Consider the following 15,462-nt stretch of genomic DNA (forward strand, 5'->3'; position numbering starts at 1 on the left):
ATCAATAACTTATATTCCATATGATCTGCATTTTTGTTTAATGTGGAATAAATAAGCATTAGCACATTTCATTTCAATGGAGACTAGTTTGTCTCGCCCTTTTCAATTGGTCAATTGGTCAGAGTACACAGTTATCCACCCTTGATTTTCGTTGTCTACGAAAATAGTCCCTAGTGTTGACAGTGTGTTACTTGCGAGTCTTTTTTATACCCCTTCCAAATTTTTTTCTTCATGTTTTATGCCTCAAATAGCAAGTAGTGGGATAAAATTACACTGTGAACAAATTGATTTCATTAATTGTAAAGTAAAGAAGTGATTTGGTCCAGCTGAAAAAGGTTAAAAATAAGCATTTTGGAAACTGTCAAAAGATTTCAAGACCCCCTGAACATAATATTGTCCATATGTTGCATTAGAGCCGATGAATTTTCTATAATTTGTCCCAAAAGTAGTACACCACACTGTAAAAATATTATTAAGAAGGCGCAGGTGGGAATTGTTTTATGTCCATTTATTTTCTAAAAGAAATGCACTACGAAATAACTGTGTTATAAATCGAACCAATTGACTTTTAGATTATTGCTTATTTTACATGAGATTGGGCTACTGTAAATTCAGAAATTATTGCGTGCATTTATTATTACCATTTTGTCATTTTTTACTTAAATGCGATTTTAATTTTTATGATTTTGAGAAAAAAAATCCTTTTTCATTTATACAAAATATTTCAAAATGGGAGTTTGAATTTTTTGCGTTTTGACTCGCATTTTTCCTAATAATAAAAACCTCACATTAATTTCGGAATTTACAGTAGGTAAAATTAAGAGAAAACAGAGAATTGAGCCGGGAAATAGAGACAAAAATCGGATAAAATAACAGAAAACATAGCCTGAGGCCACCAAGGGGTCTTAAACATTGTGAGAAAATCCAAAATTTAAACCAGAGGCGGCTTCAGCTTGCCTCTAAACAAATATGTTTACTGGTTCACAGTTCCATTATTATCACCCACCCATCCACCCTTCCCAAAAATAAAATGAACATGTTTTATCTGACCGAGGGAAATAATATGGAGGCTTTTTTTCAAATTTAAAAAGAAATGATATCTTAAAAGCAATTAGAAAACAATTTTCCATATAATAAAATCAACCAGGAAAAACTCTTTTGAAATAGTTGATCAATTGAAATCAGTTCAATAAAGACTTGTACTCATGGACACTTTCACAATTAATTTTTTCCGTACCATTATTATCACCTATTTTCAAACAGTTTTGAGACATTGCAGATAAACACCTAAGATGTAAGTTGGATAAAAACAAATGGCAAGAATTGAACACATGAGAGTGGTTACCATGCATTTTTCTATATAATCATAATGTCGATCAAGCTTCTAGATTTAGACATTTCAATTTCAAACGGGAAACTTCACACTAAAATTTACGACAAAAGAGACGATTTTTCATTTCCTATTGTTAATTTTCCTTTTTTAGACGGCGATGTGCCTTTGGCTCCATCATACAGTGTTTATATATCGCAACTTGTTCGGTTTGCCCGTGTGTGTTCTGATGTCATAGATTTTAACGAACGTCATCAATGCATCACTGGTAAATTGTTGTGTCAGGGATTTCGATACCATAAATTACTTAAAACTTTTACTAAATTCTTTCATAGATACAAAGATTTGATTAGTAAATTTGGCTATACCTGTAGAAAGCTTATTAAAAATGGTATTTCTCATCCTAAATTTTATGGTAATATTGTACTTAAAGCGAGGAAATCACTATGTGATCCTTGTAAACTCATCGAACCTTTAAACAAACTTATAAGTAAGGGTTATCGTACCAATATTGTAATTAGATCTCTGAATATAGTTCACATTGGCTCTAATATTGATTTTGTCATTAGCAAATTAAAACGTAACTAAATTTCATTATCTTTTGAGGCGAGATGTATAGGGGACACAGCCACGTTAACTTTTATTTCTATAGAAGTCGCTCTTCACTATACTACTACCTGTCGATACATTTTTTTTTGGCATTGCACAAGTCATGTCTTCTTTGACTATTAATGACGTTAAAATACTAAATCCCTGTGATGTGTTTTAGTCGATTTTAGTCTCTGATGCATGATTTTTTACTATTAATTGGTTTTGGCTTTTAACTAGCTGTCAGTAACTGCGAGTACTCTCAAATCGTATTTTCTCGTTAATTTGACCTGTTGATACTGTTTATAATGCTTTTTTGTCATTTTTTATTTATATGGATCTTGTCTGTATACTAGCTTTGATTATTTGTAATATCTTCAATTTTTCACTTATTCTTACAACATTTGTATAAACTTCAAGATTATAAAAAACCGGTTTTTTTCTAAAGTGAACATTGATTGGTTAAATATTTCTCAGTGTGTTTGAATTTGTTTGTTAGCCTTTTGGTCATGAATGTTTGTCTCTAATATTTAATTAACTGTGCATTTGTATTCAGATATCGCAGATCAAATTTATTCGTTCATTGTGTAATCATACGTTTTTTGATTGAGTTAAGTCTGCCAATTGATATTTTATCGTATGTTTTTCTATGTTGTGATGTTATGCTATTGTTTCAGAAAAAGGGAGAAGGTTTGGGCCCATTAAAACTTTTAATCCCACTGCAAATTTTTGCACCTGTCCTAAGTCAGGAATCAAATGTCGTTTGTTTATGTAATATATACGTGTTTCTCGTTTTGTTTATATAGATTAGACCGTTGGTTTTCCCGTTTGAATGGTTTTACACTAGTAATTTTGGGGCCCTTTATAGCTTGTTGTTCGGTGTGAGCCAAGGCTCCGTGTTGAAGGCCGTACTTTAACCTATAATGGTTTAATTTTTAAATTGTTATTTGGATGGAGAGTTGTCTCATTGGCACTCACACCACATCTTCCTATATCTAATTAGTGAGTGGAATTGTCATGATTCGTTAAAAAATGTAATATTTAACTAGACTTAAGCTAGGACATACAGGTGGACATGAGTAACACGTAATGCTCCCTTCTTTTCTATCTGGGCTTACAAATCATAACAAAGTAAACAGCTATACAGCAAGATTCGTCCTTTTTATTCATATCAAAATTAGTGAAAAAATCAAACAGAAAATTAAAGTAGCATACTCCAAAAATAATTTCGTGATTTGTCTCCTTGTAATAAAAGAAATCCTTTTTTCACACAATAAATTCTTTGATAATTTAATACTTTGTATACATATAAATAATAATACCACTTAAGTTTTTACACATTCATTATATGGTCATCTACTTTTTTAATCCACACAAATGGTTAAGCTCAGTCACTTGTTGAAAAAAGAAACATATGTCCAATATCACTACACAGAGATTCCCACACAACTATTTTTTTTCGCAAATTTGCCCAAAATAGACTCAGTTAAATCAATAACTTATATTCCATATGATCTGCATTTTTGTTTAATGTGGAATAAATAAGCGTTAGCACATTTCATTTCAATGGAGATTAGTTTGTCTCGCCCTTTTCAATTGGTCAATTGGTCAGAGTACACAGTTATCCACCCTTGATTTTCGTTGTCTACGAAAATAGTCTCTAGTGTTAACAGTGTGTTACTTGCTAATCTTTTTTATACCCCTTCCAAATTTTTTTCTTCAAGTTTTATGCCTCAAATAGCAAGTTGTGGGATAAAATTACACTGTGAACAAATTGAATTCATTAATTGTAAAGTAAAGTAGTGATTTGGTCCAGCTGAAAAAGGTTAAAAATAAGCATTTTGGAAGCTGTCAAAAGATTTCAAGACCCCCTGAACATAATATTGTCCATATGTTGCATTAGAGCCGATGAATTTTCTATAATTTGTCCCAAAAGTAGTACACCACACTGTAAAGATATTATTAAGAAGGCGCAGGTGGGAATTGTTTTATGTCCATTTATTTTCTAAAAGAAATGCACTACGAAATAACTGTGCTATAACTCGGACCAATTGACTTTTAGATTATTGCTTATTTTACATGAGATTGGGCTACTGTAAATTCAGAAATTATTGCGTGCATTTATTATTATCATTTCGTCATTTTTTACTTAAATGCGATTTTAATTTTTATGATTTTGAGAAAAAATCCTTTTTCATTCATACAATTAACTCGCATTTTTCCTAATAATAAAAACCTCACATTAATTTCTGAATTTACAGTAGGTAAAATTAAGAGAAAACAGAGAATTGAGCCGGGAAATAGAGACAAAAATCGGACAAAATAACAGAAAACATAGCCTGAGGCCACCAAGGGGTCTTAAACATTGTGAGAAAATCCAAAATTTAAACCAGAGGCGGCTTCAGCTTGCCTCTAAACAAATATTTTTACTGGTTCACAGTTCCATTATTATCACTCACCCATCCACCCTTCCCAAAAAAAAAAATGAACATGTTTTATCTGACCGAGGGAAATAATATGGATGCTTTTTTTTCAAATTTAAAAAGAAATGATATCTTAAAAGCAATTAGAAAAAAAATTCCATATAATAAAATCAACAAGAAAAAACTCTTTTGAAATAGTTGATCAATTGAAATCAGTTCGATAAAGACTTGTACTCATGCACACTTTCACAATTATTTTTTTCCATACCATTATTATCACCTATTTTCAAACAGTTTTGAGACATTGCAGATAAACACCTAAGATGTAAGTTGGATAAAAACAAATGGCAGGAATTGAACACATGAGAGTGGTTACCATACAATTTTCTATATAATCGTAATGTCGATCAAGCTTAAGGGGCATATTTCGTTTTAAAAAATTTGTAAGGGTTCCGCGGAACCCAGTGTCTCGCCTACTTTTGCTGTAAATCGCGGGCTCAACAAAAATGAGGAAAAAAATCAATAATTTGTTTTCTTTTGATACCATCTTATGATTGTAAGAAGCTTCTGTCTAAGTTTGGTTAAAATCTAGGATAGTTAATAAATCTAATGAATGTTTTGAAAACTTTAACTGCAAACTGTATGTAATGTTAACTAAAAGAAAATCTAAGTCCATTTAAAAATAAAATACAGAAAAAATGGAGTTATCTTTTTACAAAATTTACTTCTGGATACTATTTTATGATCATAAACAAGCTTCTGTCCAAGTTTGGTACACACCCAGGATAGTTTAAGAAAGTTATTAAAATTCTAAAAACTTTAACCACAGAGTGAATGTTATGTTTCCCCGCAGAAAAACTAAGTCCATTTAGAAGTAAAATACGGAAAAAATGGATTTATATTTTTACAAAATTTACTTCTGGATACTATCTTATGATCATAAACAAACTTCTGTCCAAGTTTGGTACAAACCCAGGATAGTTTAAGAAAGTTATTAAAATTTCAAAAACTTTAACCACAGAGTGAATATTTGTTGACGCCGCCGACGACACCGACGACGACGGAATGTAGGATCGCTTAGTCTCGCTTTTTCGACTAAAGTCGAAGGCTCGACAAAAATGACTGATCTGCCCTGATTTTCAAATTCACTTGAAATATCAATGACATAATTCTTTATTATAATGTTAATAAAAATTTAGCAAGAATTGTGAAAGCTCTAGATGAACGTAAGGTGTGATGGTATTTCTGTGTCCCCAGCAGCATGTCACATACGGGACAAAAACTATCAGGGTATATATTTCCCCAATGAAAACTCTTCGTCAATATTTTACCTATTGATCTTGTATGAACTTTATTTCTGATAGAAAGATGGATTAATAAAGTTTGAGAGAAGAAAAAACTGTAAATCTAGCATTTTCAAAAGGACATTTTTTCGATATTAAAACGCTATAGTGGACCTTTATACATTGAGATAAACAGAAATGTTATGTGCAATTTCTCCAAAACAGGCAAATAGGTTTTATATCTATTTCCCTTTATTTTCACAATAGCAGAAAATAACTGCTAAAAAATGCTGGAAACACATTTGATCATTTATGGAAAAAAAGGATCATACATATTATCATGCCAAATGCCTTATACTAGATTCCCCTCCTGGCATGGTCTTCAACAATGGCCATTGTTTATTACAAATCGTCATTAATGATGAATATTTCTATGAATAATTAGATGATAATTTAAATCATGTGACAAATGTGTGGATCGTATCCTGCTGAACTTTTTTTCTTTTTCAAATTTCTATTTATATTATATGTTAGAATTTTTAAGATAATTGACAAAACTATGGTAATGATATCATTACATATGTATGTTAAAGGAAAATAGTCCACAGAAAGACCATTCTAGCTTATTTGTGGATTTCTACTTGCTGGTCGAAAGTGTATGGTCTTTTTTTTTTACAGTTTTCAGAAATACAGACCAAATAATGTGCAAACAAATCATCATTAAATGGCAATAACTTCAATAAATAGTCGTAAACAGTTTTGGTCATGTTGACATATTTGTAGATCTTGTCTTTCTAGTTATTTTCTATTAAAGATTCAATATATTTATTGTTGATTTTAAGATATGTCGAGGCAAAACCGCAAAAATGGTACAAATTGTCATTACACTTAATTACGCTGACTGTAATAAGAAGTCAACTAAGATTTCAACACTGAATCATAATGAGGCTTAACAGAAAAATGTTTCTCTATAAATATCATGTCTCTCTCTAAATATCATGTCGCTCTCTAAATATCATGTCTCTCTCTAAATATCATGTCTCTCTCTAAATATCATGTCGCTCTCTAAATATCATGTCTCTCTCTCTAAAAATCATGTCTCTCTCTAAATATCATATTTTTCATGATAAAAGGCAATACATAGGTGTGCTATTATCGCATGATGTGCCCGTCACATTTTCAGAGAATTAAGTTCAATTAATTTTCAATGTCATATTAGACATTTATGAAAATCAAAAGGGAGCTCAGGCCTCGACAATAACATTGTCCGATTGTCCTGTACCAGAGGGAAAAAGGTTGGACAAGTAAATTTTAAAGCTGTATCACGCTTGTCCGTCGGGACAAGTACAATTATTCTGCAGAAAACAAATTTCATCCAACCTTGATGAACAAGTATAATATTAAACAAAAATCAAAAAATAATTTGACATGTTTCTGTATTCTGTTTATTCAAATGCAATACATTTTTCTTCAGCATGTTTACTTGCAATGGATAATTTTTAACTGGTTTTTTGTCAGGCACTTTTTAACAGTTAAAAGGTATACTATTTTAGAAAACCAGTCTTACTGATTCGAATCAATGATGCACTTTGTAGATAAGGTAACTTTACAGGTCCTACTAAAAAGCGCCCGAGAGCGCATGGGAAAAGAAGAAGCGCCCGGGAAAAGGAAAAAGCGCCTGGGGAAAGGAAAAAGCGCCCAGGGAAGGAAAATTAGCGCCCGAGAGAATAAAATAATAACATTTTATAACAATAAATGTTTTCATTAAAAAACAAAAAAATCATTGCTTGTTTTGTCCTTAATATACATGTGGATACGATGCCTGAAGTCTAATATTTTCGCAACTGCATGGTGAACACTTTTTTATGCAGATGCTGATATACATTTATTATATCTTTTTTATGAAACTAAAACTGTTTCAATGGCTGTGCTTTTCAGGGTTTTAATGCTTATTTTTAAATTTAAACCAAACTCCTGCTTTTCACCCCCTTGTTTTAACTACGGTACATGTATAGTACTGCTTTATTTGCTGATGTATTATGTGTAACTCTTTTAATTTTGTTTAAATTAATATTTATCTGTGAAATTTAAGTCGCCGTTTTTTTTACATTTTTCATTTTGATATCGTTTTTTAAAAACATGCTTTTTGATGTCTTACATTTTATAAATCTTCCACATAAACTGTGATCCATTATAATCAGTCTTTCGAAATAGTATTCATAAATTATATTATTGTTAAAATTGAAACATTCATTATTGTTTTATAACAAATGTCTACTATCTGAATTTGAAAATTACTTTTCTAAAATTAAAAAAAAATAATGTGCATAACTTATTTCATCAACACAAAGTTGTCTCATACCAATGAAATATCTATACATTTTCCCTGGTCGCCTTTTCTGTTCCCCGGGCGCTATTTTTTCTTCCCCGGGCACTTTTTCTTTTCCCCGGGTGCTCCCGCGCGCATTTTAGTAGGACCTAACTTTACAGGACAGTTCGTCACTTGGAAAGATTCAGCTCCAAGTTTAGCAGACAGTTAGGCACCGTATGAGACATATTTAGTAGACATGATTGATAGACTGTTTGGCAAGGCAGGAGACATTTCGGGACCAAGACAAATCAGTACTTCATTTTGCTACCTTATTTTGTTCCTTATAATAAGAAATACCATACTAGTAATTTTTCACACAAATATTGTTTTTTTTTTAATTATTTATCATAAAATTCACAAAATCATATTTGATCATAAGTATAAAAAAAACAATACTTGCAATATGGTGACCTATAGTTATTAATATCTATGTCATTTGGTCTCTTGCAGAGAGTTGTCTCATTGGCAATCAGACCTTATATATATCTTCTTCTTTTTATTAATTGCATTTGAATACACTTTTTTCAACTTGAAAAAAACAGGATACAAATCCAATGAGTGTAAAGGCCTATCAGATGGTGCCGCATGAGTCTAATGAGACAGGCATTGATGAAAACTAGATCCTAAGTACTGTGACATAACAAGTTGTACCTGACTCATATTTTTGAAGAGTATTTCAAAAGAAATGCATCCAATTCTGTTCTATTGTTTGAATTCGTTTTGTTCTACTTTAATGAACTTAAAATATAAAAAGGGTATTTGTAATAAAAAAAAATTGGACAAGTAACAATTTCATTCGGACAAGTAAGTTTTGGTATGTACTTGTCCTACTGGACAAATTGAAAAAAAAGTTATTGTAGAGGCCGTGGAGCTTACATCAATAGATATAAATAATCCATCAAAGTTTAATGAGAATTACTGAAAGCATTTTTGAGTTATTGTCCAAATACCGGGAAATCACCCCTGTGATAAGAACAAAACCCCAAAACTCGTAAACATTAAAATCTAAAATTTATAAAAATACTAATGAGGCTCACATAAATAGATTTAAACAATTTACCAAATTTTTATGAGAACTGCTGAAAGCATTTTTGAGTTATTGTCCAAAAACTGGAACATTCCCCCTATTTTATGAATAAAACCCTGTAACTCGAAAACATAAAATCTAAAATGTATAAAACTTGAAAGGGAGCTCATGTCAATAGATATAGGTATAAATAATTCACTAACATTGCTTGCAAGTTCAGGTGAAAGCATTCTTGAGTTATTGTCTGAACACTGGAAAAATCAATCTTTTTCTAATGAAAAAAAACAAACTAAGTGGAGCTCATGTCAATAGATATAAATAATTCATCAAAGTCGTATGCAAATTCGTTAAAGTGTTTTTGAGTTAATATCTAACATGTTGAAGTTGGATGGACAGACAGATGGACAACAGTATACCATAAAAAGTCCCATAAACAGGCGTATAGAAATGGAAAAAAAATTGCCATTGATGGGCAATAACTTCTATAAGAATTTGTCTAACAATTTAAAAGACTTGTATATGGACAATTGGTAGAGCTCCTTATTCTGAACATATGTTTCCTTTCATATTTTCTCTATTTATAACGGTTAAAAAAAACTAGACAAAACTGTTGATCCCTATGTTAAATTTTAGCAATGACATTTTGGTTGGTAGGCAGGGTTATCATGGTTATCTGACACATTTTTAACTAAATACCTTGATGCTGATATTGGCCAAGGTTGGTTAAATTGTCTCAGGATTCAATTGACCATTTTGGTCTTGTGAACTTATGTGTAGATCTTATTTTGCTGTTTACAGTTTATCTCCATTCATTATAATATTCAAGATACTAACCAAAATTTTTAAAATTTCCATAAAATTACCAATTCTAAGGCAGCAACCATAGAAAAGGTTGTCTGATGCGTCTTAAATTTCAATTCAGAAGATCTTTACCTGATAAACGTTTTTATACATGTCAGATTTGCTTTCAATGCTTTAGTTTCAGAGATATAAGCCAAACACTGCATTTTACCCCCATGTTCTATTTAAGCTATGGCCGCCATCTGGCTAGATGGGCAGGGTAATCGGATATTTTTTCAAACTAAACATCCTGAGGATGATTGAGGCCAAGTTTGATTTTATTTGGCCCAGTAGTTTCAGAGGAGAAATTTTTTTGTAAAAGAAACAGAAGCTTACTGGCTGAGTAAATGGAAACAATTTTATAATGTGAAATTTAGTTAAAGGATAAACTTGATGAACTTTAAACAACTGAATTAAAAAAGAAATCTTGGGGCTCTAAATAACCTGTACGGTTCACCTGGATTTATATGCATCTTCAACAATGGACACCCTTTAACATCATAGACCAGAATATAAATCATGACTAAAATATCTCTTTCTGAGTTTATATGACCGAGAGTTTTTTCTTTTTACAGTTTCGCTCTTTCTACTAAAGTGTTGCCAAAATACACTATAATGGTTAACTTTTACAAACTGTGACATGGAAGGAGAATTGTCACATTTACACTCATACATTTAACATCTTCTTATATCTATAACAAATATTTATTAAAGGGCAATCACTTAATTTCGACATGGGCTATGGTACATAAACAGTCTTTAAACTAATATGAGCTGATAGTTATGTAACTTTCTAAAAAATATTGATCTATTACTGTAAATAACAAGTAGTTACTATCAATCTAACTTAATTCTAAGTGTTCGGTAAACAGGAAGTTGTTGAGTGATGATAATGAAAACGCATCACACGGAATAGCTGACTTATATAAACCCAGAAACCAAATTTCAGAAATCCATTTAATGTAATTCCTGAGAAAAAAGCGACGAAAATATTAATTAGACGGTCGGACAGACTGAAGACAACCCATGTGTAAAATGATGTAAGATGTAAGTGTTTGGTTAACAGGAAGTTGTTGGGTGATTAATCTGAAAACACATCACACGGTATAGCTGACTAATATATCAACCCTGAAACCAAATTTCAGAAACCTTGTAATGTAGTTCCTGAGAAAAAAAATGACGAAAATTTTCAACTTGGATGGCATGGGTAAAATGATAAAATGTTTTGTAAACAGAAAGTTTCTGAGTGCTGATTATGAAAACGCATCACACGGTAAAATTGACTTATATAAACCCTGAAACAAAATTTCAGATATCCTTGTAATGTAATTTTTTGAGAAAAATGGGACGACATTTTTCAGTTTGGATGCCATATATAAAATGATGCAAGTGTTTGGTAAACCGAAAGTTGTTGAGTGATGAATCTGAAAACCCGTCCCACTGTATAGCTGACTTATATAATAAACCCTAGACCATATTTCAGAAATCCTTGTTATGCAGTCCCTGAGAAAGATGCAACGAACAATATTCATGGGACGGACTGACGGACTGATGGATGGACTGACAGATGGACAGACAGAGGTAAAACAGTATACCCCACCTTTTTAAAGCTGGGTTATAATTAACCTAAAAGTGGTACACTACACTGTAATCTCTTTATTGATAAAACATGATTGTTTTAATTGACATGTATTGTTCTAAAAAAATGCACTATGGAATAACTGTGTTCTGATACGGAGAGTTGCTATAACATGGAACTCTCATGTTTGATCATATATTAGAATGAAGAACAGAAGGTTCTGAATGTTCTGAGCCATACCAATACAGCAATCTGTATCAGGAACCAGATATCTATTATAACTGCAAATATCTTTGACTTACTATTTGTGGTTCATCTTAAACTGACCTAATCACAAAGTTTAACATGTAAACTATATGCATACTTTTAAAAGTTAACAGACCATGACTGTGGAGACAAAGGCCAAATGTATATGAGATGTGCTTATTCTAATACAACTGCATATCAAACATTGTTGGTCAGCCTTAAATAGATCTAATCATCTAAATTTTAAGATTTATACTTAGTTAAAGTTGAAAGTTGATATACCAGGAGAAGGTTCGAAACTGACATTTTTAACAACTTGCCTTTTAGGCAAGTGACCATGATACATTACTTGTACGAGAGCATGAAGAGAGAAAACTTGTTGTCCAAATTTTGTTCTGTTATAGATAATGCATATTTTAAGGTTTTTCTTGTCGTAGAACACACCGAGGGTTGTCAGGATTGATCAAATGAAAGACCGACCGGAGGGAGGTCTTTCTTTGAACAACCTGACACCCGAGGTGTGTTCTACGACAAGAAAAACCTTAAAATATGCATTATCTGACTTATATACCGTCAAAAAATATTAATTTTATAAAGATTTGTAAAATTTAGTATCCTTTTTTACCGACAACACTAAAGTGGGATATTCCTTTCTAATGCGTTCAGGTTTTAATACGCCCTGCGGCTCATTTGAAATGTGAAATAAAACTCACTAAATAATTTAGATATAAACCTTTTAAAAATTGTTATCCATACACAATAAAAATATTACTGTAACTGCATAAAGTAAGACACAAATGTATTGTTACCATCCGATAACGGTGTATGGGAAATACAAGACACATTGTAAGTTATTTATTGTACCACTTACCTTATGGAAAAGGGGGAGGGGTATGTTTTTTTTCTTCTATTTGCTATGTTATTTCTATCGCGGAGAAGTTGTTATTTATTAAACCATTTTACTTACATCGAATGAAAAATCAGAAAAATTGTCTTTCGAATAGCAATACATTTTATTAAAAGATAGTCAGGACAGGATAAAATTATATACCCTCTGCACCCGACCCTTTCGTGAGTTATATTAATGTTATTCGATAGAATATAAGATTATTTAATTAGTTGATCATTTGATAGAGTAAAAAGTATACATAAATTTTATAAATATAAGAACTGACACGAAGACGAATATAAATACATGTAGGTCACAGTATGATTTCCTATTCAGTGTGTATCGTTCTAAACATGCATGAAATATTTGCCACTGGACGTTAAGCAAGCAACCAAAAATCAATTACCTATTCTTTTGACTCAATAAGATTTCCAAAATCTTACACACGAAAATGTTAAATCTGGATTTATTTTATGAAAGTCTACATTAAAATTCATCTGACCTATATGATAATGTTTCTTTATTATAGCGATAAATCAACAAAACTTAATTCACGTAATTTGTTTCTAAAATTAAATTGCGGGTCTACAATGACGGTTTCTTTTACATCTATCATTGGTTGAACTTTAGAAAATAAATTTCCAAATCGGCAACAAAAAAACTATTAGACGAATGAAATTAAATCATAGATTGCATGTTTATCAAAGAAAATAATGACCTTACACAGGTCATTAATTTATTTTATGCCTTGGAGCATATACCATTGAAACATGGTATCGTCCGGGTTGATTCTGAAAAAGAATGACCTGACGTTCTGAAAGAAAATAACTCCATATAGGTATATAATGGTTCATAAATGTTAACTGCCATTTATGGATATAAAATCATGTAAATGCATTTCAAAACAGAATAAAATGTAGCCCATTTGCAAAATTGAAAACAAAACCATTTGCTCCACCTAAGTTCAAATATTTATGATTAGATGTTTAAGCAAAGTATCATAATAACATTTCAAGACATCATAATTATTTGGATTATAGTGACCAAAGAGAAAATTTGAAGAAGAATATATGGTTTAAGTCATCAGATAATTTTTTTGTATTTTTCTTTGTTCATGTACACTTTGTACAATTGCTGTTTAAGAACACACTGTTTTTGGCAAGATGAAGAAAGATGCTGGGAGGTAATTTCATGATTTTTTAAGGGGTCAAATTTTCGGTTTTTGTCCAACAAACTATGGCACTTTCCCTTTTACTGTTTGTGAGATAAACCAGCTGAATCGTCAAATTCCAGCCAAGGACAATTGACCACCTACTGAGCCAAAAGTTTATGTTACGCTATTCCCTATCATATCTTTATACACCAATTATAGTTAAACTTTTGCTTATTGTATCTAAGGACTTAACCATCAAAACATAATATTAACTAATAGACCATGAAAATGAGATCAAAGTCAGATGAAACCTGCCAGACAGACTTGTAAACCTTACAATCCATCCCTTAAAACTGACCCGTATTCTGCGGGTGTGACCCGAGATTTTCACAATTCTTAGGGATCGCAGGGACACCCGCCGGGTCATTGAATAACCCGGAAATCCGAAAAATGACCCATTTTCACCTGGATTTCTTAGCCTTAAGATTTATTTCCTAAGTGATTTTCATTTAAAATACCGGCAAATTCGTAATTCTTTCATGAACAGGAAGTTCAGCTTGTTAATTAACACTAATTACCTTCTCTTAGTTCGTAAATAAATTTTACTGTTGTATTGCAAACATTTTTCAACTAGAGTTACTTCCCCTTTTTTTGTCACCATTCAAAATTGTTCCCCATTTTTACGATTTTTTGGGGTAAAGAAGATTAAATCTATAACAAATAGAATTTAAATACATATTGAAATCTAACTTTTTATTTTTTTCATACCTTAAGTGTAATACCACCATTGATTTTCTCCTATTAGTCTTTGTTAAATTTGCAATTTTCAAAAAAATGTGCAGAATGTATCTTTGTTTCAAATAAAGAAATACTTGGCATGAGTAAAGTTTTATCCTGTCCAGTTCTTTAGAAAAAAATCACATAACATTTCATTGCATATAAGAAAATAACCATCATAAGAAGTTAACCTATCAAATTTCAACCCTTATTTTATCTGTGTACAAGGTTTAGTCACAATGTAACCTCAAGATTACAAATTTTTTTATAGAAATCCCAAATAAAAAATAATGGTGTTTTGAAATACACAGAAATGGTTTTACTGCAATAAAATGTAGGATTAATTACCTACAACTGTGAAATTCAAGGGAATATTTTTTTCGACCTACTTTCGTATACAACCGGATGTGACGTACCATGAGTTGGTGGTATTACACATAAAGAAGACATTTTTGTTCAAAAAACTGAATGTGACTTTTTTTCCTTTATTATACTAGTTATTTCAAGCATTTCTTTTAAGTTTTGTCATAATCAGTTCAATAGTTTGAGAAAAATCTAGTATAATGAAAGACGACATCTACAGTGATTCGAGCAAAATTTCTTCGACAAATCCTAACCAAGCCACATCAAGATAGAATAGAGTGTGGACCAATAAATGATCAATAATCTATCTTATCTGCCTACAAACAGTTGAATATGATACATAAGATGATTTTTGGAGGATAAATACCACTAATGGACCTCTTTGTTTTCTTTATAAGGTCTCTTTTGGTCAATTTATACCTCTCATTTCCTCAAAATTTCAAATGTTCAGGCCAAAAAATAAAAATGATGGGATAACTTTCACTCGGTTATGGTAGAAATGTTATGAGAAATGAGTAATTGAAGCATTTTAGCAGAATGAACAATCCATATAAAAGTTTCCTGTCTCCAAGGAGGTTTCAATAAGTCCTTAC

This window comes from Mytilus trossulus, unplaced genomic scaffold, assembly GCF_036588685.1.
Source record: "Mytilus trossulus isolate FHL-02 unplaced genomic scaffold, PNRI_Mtr1.1.1.hap1 h1tg000158l__unscaffolded, whole genome shotgun sequence".
NCBI lineage: Eukaryota > Metazoa > Mollusca > Bivalvia > Mytilida > Mytilidae > Mytilus > Mytilus trossulus.